Source organism: Coptis chinensis, chromosome 2, assembly GCF_015680905.1.
Source record: "Coptis chinensis isolate HL-2020 chromosome 2, ASM1568090v1, whole genome shotgun sequence".
Classification (NCBI taxonomy): Eukaryota; Viridiplantae; Streptophyta; class Magnoliopsida; order Ranunculales; family Ranunculaceae; genus Coptis; species Coptis chinensis.
In genome coordinates, this window is record NC_141457.1 from 29,398,934 (window position 1) to 29,407,565 (window position 8,632).

The 8,632-nt window shown below is 35.2% G+C and overlaps 1 pseudogene; it reads right to left on the bottom strand.

Moving 5' to 3' along the window:
- Positions 1-1,822: 1,822 nt before the first annotated feature.
- LOC147515690 (3-ketoacyl-CoA synthase 6 pseudogene) lies at positions 1,823-8,424 on the bottom strand (annotated as a pseudogene).
- Between the last annotated feature and the right edge of the window lie 208 nt (positions 8,425-8,632).

Consider the following 8,632-nt stretch of genomic DNA (forward strand, 5'->3'; position numbering starts at 1 on the left):
ATAACTCGTCCACTAGGGAATTCCTAGTAGTTTAAGGTCTTGTTGCATATGGTTAATGCAATCACACTCGGCGAAACGAGATTAGTTAGAACTCCATTTTTGGTCACTTATTCTAATTTCTCATATTTGTTTGAGAACAAGCAAAATGTTGTTTGGGGGTGGTTTGATAAGAGCCCAAAACTGTAGTTTTAAACCCTTTAACAATATCGTTTTTGACCAATTATGTGATTAATAAGTAAGAGTTAGTACTATTATCGTGTTCTTGTGTATTTCAGGCATTGGAGTCGAATATGTGCAGAAATACGTCCCTTTTACAAGATAAAGAAGCAAAGGTTGGTTGTTAAGAAGTTCTATGATAAAAGGCCAAGATTTAAGGAGAAAAAGCCTTTTTAAATCCCGGTCAAAGCTGAAAAGTCAAGGTCAACGCGAGCAAAAACAGCGCACAAAAGTCAGCAGAACTTCCAAAAGCTGTATCTTTGGACTCAGACCTTGGAATTGGGCCTACTTTATGTCAAAACGACCAACTCAGAACGGACTTTCTAATGGTCCAAGCCTTGACCAAATCAAAGGAGCAGAAGTGGATGAAAAAGCTATTGAAGTCATTTTCAGCTGGAAACCCCTTTGTAGACTGAAGTAAAAAGGTTTTGGGCTCGATTTTTTGGCCCAAAACATGGCTCCCCAGCCCATGCACGAATTTGTGGATCTGGTCTACTCCATATGGGAGACAAAGACTTAGCTCTTAAGCATCTAGTTTTTTTACTTAGCAATTATCCAATAACTTAGTTTTAGATCTAGTTTTTTTACATTCAATTAATTAGTTTTAGAACAAAGTAGAACTTTATGTAGAATCAGATTTAGTTTTTAATAAAGAATTAGTTTTTTTCATTTCAACTTAGTTTTATGATTCAATTCTTGTTTAAATTTAGTTGTCTTAAATTCATAATTAGTTTGCTTTAATTTGATAATTAGTTATTCATAATCATAGTTCCAAATTAGTTTTAAATTTGGTTTTAATTCATTTTGAATCTTAGACTATTGTTAAATTTGATTTATAAAGTTTAATCATTTATTCAATAATGAGTTGTTCTATTTGTTCTTGTTTTAGAAATTATAGTATAATGATTCAAGGCTAAAACCTCCATTAGAGGGGTTTGAGGAAGCCTTGATGAAACTTGATTGTTTTTAGCGCAGAGTTGTTTATAATACTCTATTCCATTCTAGAAAGTACTTAGTTCACCATGAGAATGAATTTGATTGCTTCACATGCTAGTTGTTAGTTGGTAGAGATTACTATGAACAATTAGGGATTAGAAAGACTCAATTGCAATTCGGATTACGACAATTCCTCGCTAGTTGATTAAGTCGAATTAAGGTGGAATCATATTCCCCTAATTCTTTATCTATATTCGAATCTTAGTATTTTAATTGTCATCTTATTATTTAGAACATTTCGATTACGTTATTTACCTCGTTGTTAGCATAATTACATTAATCCGTACTCTCATTGACTTTGATAGAACTGATAATCGTTGTTAACGTTAATTCTAAAGAACTAGGAGTGGAATGAATTCTCTACTCCAAATATTGCATTGATAACGAGAGTAGAAAACTTTGATAATATTAAGCTGAAATTAGTTCTAGTTTTAGTTACGTTTGAGTTTCGTTACTTATTCATGGGTAAAACTATCATTTTACCTTTTATCAGTCTCCTTAACCCTACGCTTCGTTCAAAAATAAAAGGTGGTAAAGGAATAACCAATATTAAGAAGAGAATTGGAACATGGTTTATCCAACACCTTGATCCATTAATCAGTCCAGAATTTCACAGAAGAACTATCACCAATACTCCAGATATCCCTAACTCTACGTATTTCTGAAGTTTTTGTAAGCCCCAACATATAAGAGATACCCCAGCAGTGGGATCAACATGATTATAGAGAGTAAGATCTCTCTCGTACTTAGCAAGCATGAGATCACTCCATAAAGATTTCTCAGAGACAACCTTCCACACAAGTTTACAGAGTAAGCCCAGATTAAAAAGATGAGAATCTCTAAAACCTAAACGTCATTCTGCGTTAGGCATACATAATTTCTCCCTTGTGCATATATGAATAGCATTACTATTAGCATCATTCCACCAGAAATTTTGACAGGCTTTATCAGCTTAGAGGTAATATCAAGAGGTAAATAGAAAACAGACATGGAGTATATATGCTTTGCTTGTGCAACAACCTTAATTAGGATAGTCTTACCTGCTTGTGATAGCAATTTCCCTTGCCAATTTGCAACAACTCCTCTATCTCTCACAGTCATAGGCCTTGCCTCAAGGGTATGTCTCACAACTTCTTGAATATCTAGGGAAGTACCTCTACTAGAGAGAATAGTAGACTTATCCAAATTCACCATCTGTCCAGTTGCATTACAGTAAAGATCTATAATCTTATTGATTTTGTGAACTTTAAGGCGAAGTCTTGCCAAAAACAATAAGGTCATCAACATGTATGTAATACTAGGTGTTCTCTTAGAGATCTTAATGCCAGATATGTCTTATGTAGCTTGGGCATGGAGAAGAAGTCTCAATAGGGCCTCAGTTAGAATAATGAAGAGATAAGGAGATAAATGGTCCCTTTGTCTAAGTCCCCTCAAAGGTGTGACATTCCTAAGAGAAACCTATTCAGCAACACGTTGTACTATTGTACTTCACTTTAGAAATGCAGAATTCCACTAAATTGATCCACTTGTCAGAGAAACCAAGTTTAACCATGATAACAAAAAGAGCTCCCCAATCCACTCTATCATAAGCTTTGGACATGTCAACTTTGAGAGCAAATAGACCAATTTTACTCTTCTTAACCCTCTTAATCTTATGAACAATCTCATGAACCACCCCTGTAATATCCCCTATATGGATCTCTTAGGAGCAAGGGCACCTTGATTAGGTTAAATGAACTTAGGTAGTAAACTTCTCAAGGATCTTAGATATAACCTTGTAAGAGACATTACAAAGGCTGATATGTCAGTAATAAGAAGTTTTAGAGGGCTATCAAGCTTTGGAATCAAAGAGATAAAAGTTTGGTTGAGATATTTTCCAAACATGCCAGTATTGAAAAAAAATTGAACTACCGGCACTAGATCCTCCCTAACCACACTCCTATACTTTTGTAGAACATAACAGGGATACCATCAGGCCCAAGAGCTTTCAACCCACCCATACTCTTCACCACTTTCCTGATCTCAGTTCTAGAGGGACATCTAGTCAGGGAACAATTTTCCGAATAAAAAATGCAAGGTTCAAACAATTCCAGAATGGTCTCAAGAGAAGGCAGAAGGGCTGGATTAGGAAGAGGTCTAAAGGTATCCTCAAAAAATGAAATGACCTCTTGAGCAACCTCAGGCCTAGTTGTAAGCCAACAGCCTGCCTCATTTTGAAATTTGCCATACAATTCCTTCTCCTCCTAAAGCTTGCATTAGAGTGAAAGAATTTAGTATTGTTATCATTCTCTAGCACCTTAGAAGTATTCGAGTGTTGCTTCAATTCCAAGATGATTCCTCCTTGTACAAATCCAAAATATGATCCTTAGTATTTCTAATCTCCACAAGAACTTGGTCAGAAACAGAGCCAGACAGAAGAGAAGAGAGTCGTTTTAGCTTCTTTAATTTGAGAAAAAAATATTCCCAAAAGAAGTTTTGTTCCAAGCCCTCACATAGGATTGCAACCCACTATTTTAGAATTAAAAGAATGAGACCCATGAAAATGAGTCTGCCAGCAGTTCTAAATCACTTCAGTGCACGAGGGATCTTTGGTCCATATCTCATGGAACCTAAAGGGTTTAGGAACACTATCCACCCTCCTAGAGACATGTACAGCAAGGGCAACATGATCTCAGAAGACGGAGTAGCAATATGATCCACAGAAACCAAAGCAAAACGATTCAGCTAATCAGAATTGGCAATAACACGATCAAGCCTTTCCCTTATGTTATCAGAACCCAACCTATTATTAGACCAAGTGAAAGCAGGACCATGATAGTGACTGCATATGTGGTTGACATCTCTCCTACTTTCAATGTAAAGGATATTTATCCATACTATTCGCAAGGTGTTTCTATTCTTCAACCAAACTTGAAGACGAGCTTTCCTCAAGAACAAGGCTTGATGTAGGACAACTGATTGCTTTGATTGAGTCAACTCCATTTGACCAAGTCAATATTACTGGGTCAACTCAGTCTCCCAAACTTTTTTTTTCTTATTTTTCTTATTTTTTATTTTTTCTATTTCAGTGTTTCTCTTTTGTCCTAATTAGATTCGGAAGTGTCCTATCTGTGTCTAAGTTAATTAGTTTCTATTTTGGTATTTAGTCCTAGTTTAATTGGAATCGATTCTATTTTCGTTCTTAGTATTCTAGAAGAGTCTAAAGGTTCTATTTTGAGTTGTATTTGCATTCAAAAGCTACATTATTAATATTATTCCTAACTTAGAAAATTTGTTTTGTGTTGTTAGCAAGTTTCTAGATTGATTTATAGGTGTAATATATATAAAAAGCTTCATGTACAAAAATCAGACTAATTTATTACTTATTTCAATAAAAAATCTTCAAGTTTAGTTATTCTTAATTTCTAAAGTTCCATTGAACTCTTCTACACTTCCTCTACGTTAACAGCAAATCATCCCTAACAAACCAGCATGAAATCGGCTAATTAATAAAGTATAGTTTCCTTTCTGCGAAGTGATTTGTATCTCATCGCCTTCATCAGAGTTTTTGCCACTTTCTCATGCATTTCAAACGACTAAAAGCATGGCATCATATGTAATTCCCTTTCTCATGCATTTCACTTAACAAATGCAGGGTACATATGAAAATTGATACGTAACAAAATTAATCAATGCAGGAAAGAAGTGTGGACCCTACTGTACAAAACATGCCATAATTATCTTTGGCTTAAAGTTTATCATCGACTTTCAAATAGAGTATAGTAGTACCTAATACTAGCTGTTTGGGTAAGAACTCACCCAAACACACTAACGATCTTGTTAGGGAGGTTGTTGTAATGAATTGTTGAGACTGTACCACAAAGGCAGCCTACGTATCCGAATCGTTCTTCAGAATCAAGTCTCTCAAATGAACGTAGTTCTTTATTTCAAAGGAATGGGGCATTTATAGGATAATAATGAGAAATATTATTTCCTTAATTGCTAGAAAATCTTTTGTAATTATGTAAAGTCTTAATATAGAAACATATCTTGACAAATATATTTTCTAAATCTGAACTTGCTATATGCATGCCATAATTTTAGGCAGCGCAGGCATGCCATAATTTTGGGCAGGGCAGGCATGCCATGATATTGGGTAGGGCAGGCATGCCATAATTTTCGGCAACGCAGGCATGCCATAATTATAGGCGGCGCTGGCATGCCATAATATTGGGCAGGGCAGGCTTGCCATAATTTTGGGCAGCGTAGGCACGCCATAATTTTGGGCAGCGTATACATGCCATAATTATAGGTGGTACTGGCATGCCATTATTTTGGGTATCGTACATTGTAGTAAGTGGCGCTATAATGGTACCCAACGATGGTTGTTTATAGGGGTGCAGATATGGTGGCACATATACTAGCCATGACCAAAATTTAGATTCGACAATTAGCAGCTTCCTAAGGACACGATCATGGAACTAAAGGTCCTTCTGCGATAGGACCTATGCCTTTTTATCACTTTACTGCTCTTTTGGTTAAATGTAAAAAACACAATGAAATTATCCATCAAATGGAAGGAAATTCAAGAAGCAAGATGGAGCATGAGCCTCATAACTATCTTTCAGCAGTTGAAAGTGCCTGACAAGCATGTTTGAGTAACGGAGGAAGGGCAATAACAACCTGTCTAGTACCACAATAGCTTCTAAATATATTGGAACAGTTTGTTGAGCAACTGCTGATATCACCCACCCATAGCTTTAGTTTAGCAGATGGGAAAGTTTCCCTCAGAGGTTCTATATTGCAGTAGTATATAGGAGTATTACAAAAAACCCTGATTTATATTGACTAGTTATTTACTTACTTGTACTATGGTCAAACTGTAAACAAAAAATTAGTTTAAGGGAGTACGATAAGCACCCAAAAGTGTAGTTTAAATCCCTTAATAATATTCTACTTATGTCAATTATGTTTATAATAAATAAGAGTTAGTATTGTTTACGTGTTTTTGTGTATTTTAGGTCTTGAAGTTGTTTATGTGCTTAAAGACGTCATTTTGCATGGAAAACGAGTGAAGATGATTGCTAGAAGAGTTCTATGTTTAAAGCCCAAGAATCAAGAAGAAAAAGCCTTTTCAAGCCCAGTCAAAGTCAATTCGGGTAGAAAAAGGAGAAAAAGTCATCAAAACTTTAAAAGGACGTATCTTTGAACTCGGGCCTCGGAATTGAGCCTACTTTATGTCAAAACGACCGGCTCGGAACGAGATTTCCAATGGTTCCAGACTTGCCCCAATCAGAGCTATAAAAGTGGGTGAAAAAGGTACTTAAATAATTTCTAGCAACATTGGCTCTTTTAGACTTAACCTAATGGACTTTGGGCTCACATTAGAGGCCCAAAGTTCCCCTTTCAGGCCTATGCACGAAAATATAACCCTAATCATCTCCTATATAAAGAGGATTAAGGCTAAACTTAATACTTGGCTACTCCCTCTTTAGATTAGTGATAATTTAGGTCTCTCTCTCTCTCCCTTCTTTAGCTTAGAATAAAATAGTTTAGGGTTAGAATTAGGGTTTGTAGCCTCCATTAAACCTTCAATAAAAATACCTTCAAGTTCTTTTATTATGCTTTCCCTTTATTGTTTAAGTAATTTAAGTCCAATATAAATCAAAGTTAAACTCCCATTAGAGGGAGGTTAATGAAGCTTTGAGAGGACTTGATTTATTTAGCATAGATTTGTTGATTAGAGTTTAAAGTTTGGATTTTTCTTGACTTAGAGATAAGAAAAGAAAAATCTAAACTAGAGGATTGTGAGTTTTGCCATGAGAATAGAAAACAAACCTTCCTCTAATGCTAATTTGATTATAACTAGAGATGGTATAATTGAATTAGGGATCATAAAAGTCTAAGATTTATATTTAAGCTTTTAGTGAGAATATAAAGATTATGGTGTATCAACATATATGTTTTTAATGTTAAAGAATCATAAAGTGGATTTTATTCTCTCTCTAATTTCCATCATATTTGATTCACATCATTATATTGTTAGTTAATTTAGTATTAAGATTAAATTCGTAGAATAATCATATTAGTAGATTTCACATCATAATCATTACTCTCACATGTTCTTCCTTAGATTAAATTGGTTGAATTCTATTGAGTCCTGGTAGTTTAAGAGTGGACTGGAACAAATCCATACTCTTATCTATATTGCTTCATTATTATTTGAGAGTAAGAAAATAGAATTGATAACATAAGAACGGTAATATTACGTGTTAGTTTCTTATCATTAACATTAGTGTTTAACTGTTTTTGTGTTTTATCAAATGACGCCACTGCCATCTTAAACTCATCTAGGACAAAAATTCAATTGGTTGAATCTAAAGGAAAAAACCATTCTCAACCCACCTCCCATTCTAAATAAACAATTAAGAAGCATCATTGATCTCTCATTCCCACTGTAATACCTAGGAGTAATCACTTCAAGACTAATCACCAAAGCATTTGAGTTGGGATGGACTTGAAGCAAATCGCAAGCTAAATCAATCGAAATTAGACCAGCACTGCATCCCATACCGAATAAATTGAAACTCCTTATGTTGCTCCTCAACTTGTATTTGTTCACTATCATTGCACTCGTAGATGGTGTTGGAGAAAACATACTACAATTCAAAACCAATATATCGATATCTTTCGGCTTCAGTCCTGTTTTCTTCATAAGAGAATTGATAGCAAAGAATATGACTAGTTCTGCCTCTGTCCTTGCAGCTTCCATATTAGGCTTAGGAGGAATATAATGAATAGTAGGTGGTAAACAAGTTTCGTCCCCTAGGCCCAAACGTTCGAGAATTCTCATTTGGAAGTGCACACTTTTTGGGTCAGACATGTTGTTTAGTTTAGAATGTTCCATGAATGTAGAAAATGGAACACGGCGTGTACAAGGCGGTTGTAAAGAGCGTAATCAACTAGATATATCGGTCTCAGCTTCATCATGAAGTATACCGTGCCAATAAAGATTATAAGAAAAGCATAACATAGAATTTGGATAACATCAAGTTGAAGAGATTTGAAAAGGTTAAGTAGTTCTTCTGGACCTAACTTTAGGACCTCTAATACTATTGTTGCCATGATAGGTATTAGTAGAAATGTTAGAATTTGGTTCACAAGGTACTGGTAACCAAGTTTCACATATTTGAGCTTCACATAATTAGAGAAATCAGGCAAAGTTGATGGCATCTTTGTTGATGCTATTGGTCGAGTGATAGAGATAAGAAGGTGCAAGTAAGGTAGATGAATTGGGAAAGGTTGGGCTTTTAGTTGGAGGGGGGAGGTGAGGATTTAAAGGCCAAAGCTAACAATGAATTGGGGTAGATAGATGGATCTAATGAGACTCTAACATCACACAACGCTACCTTAGCTAGACTTATTATTGCATAACTACATA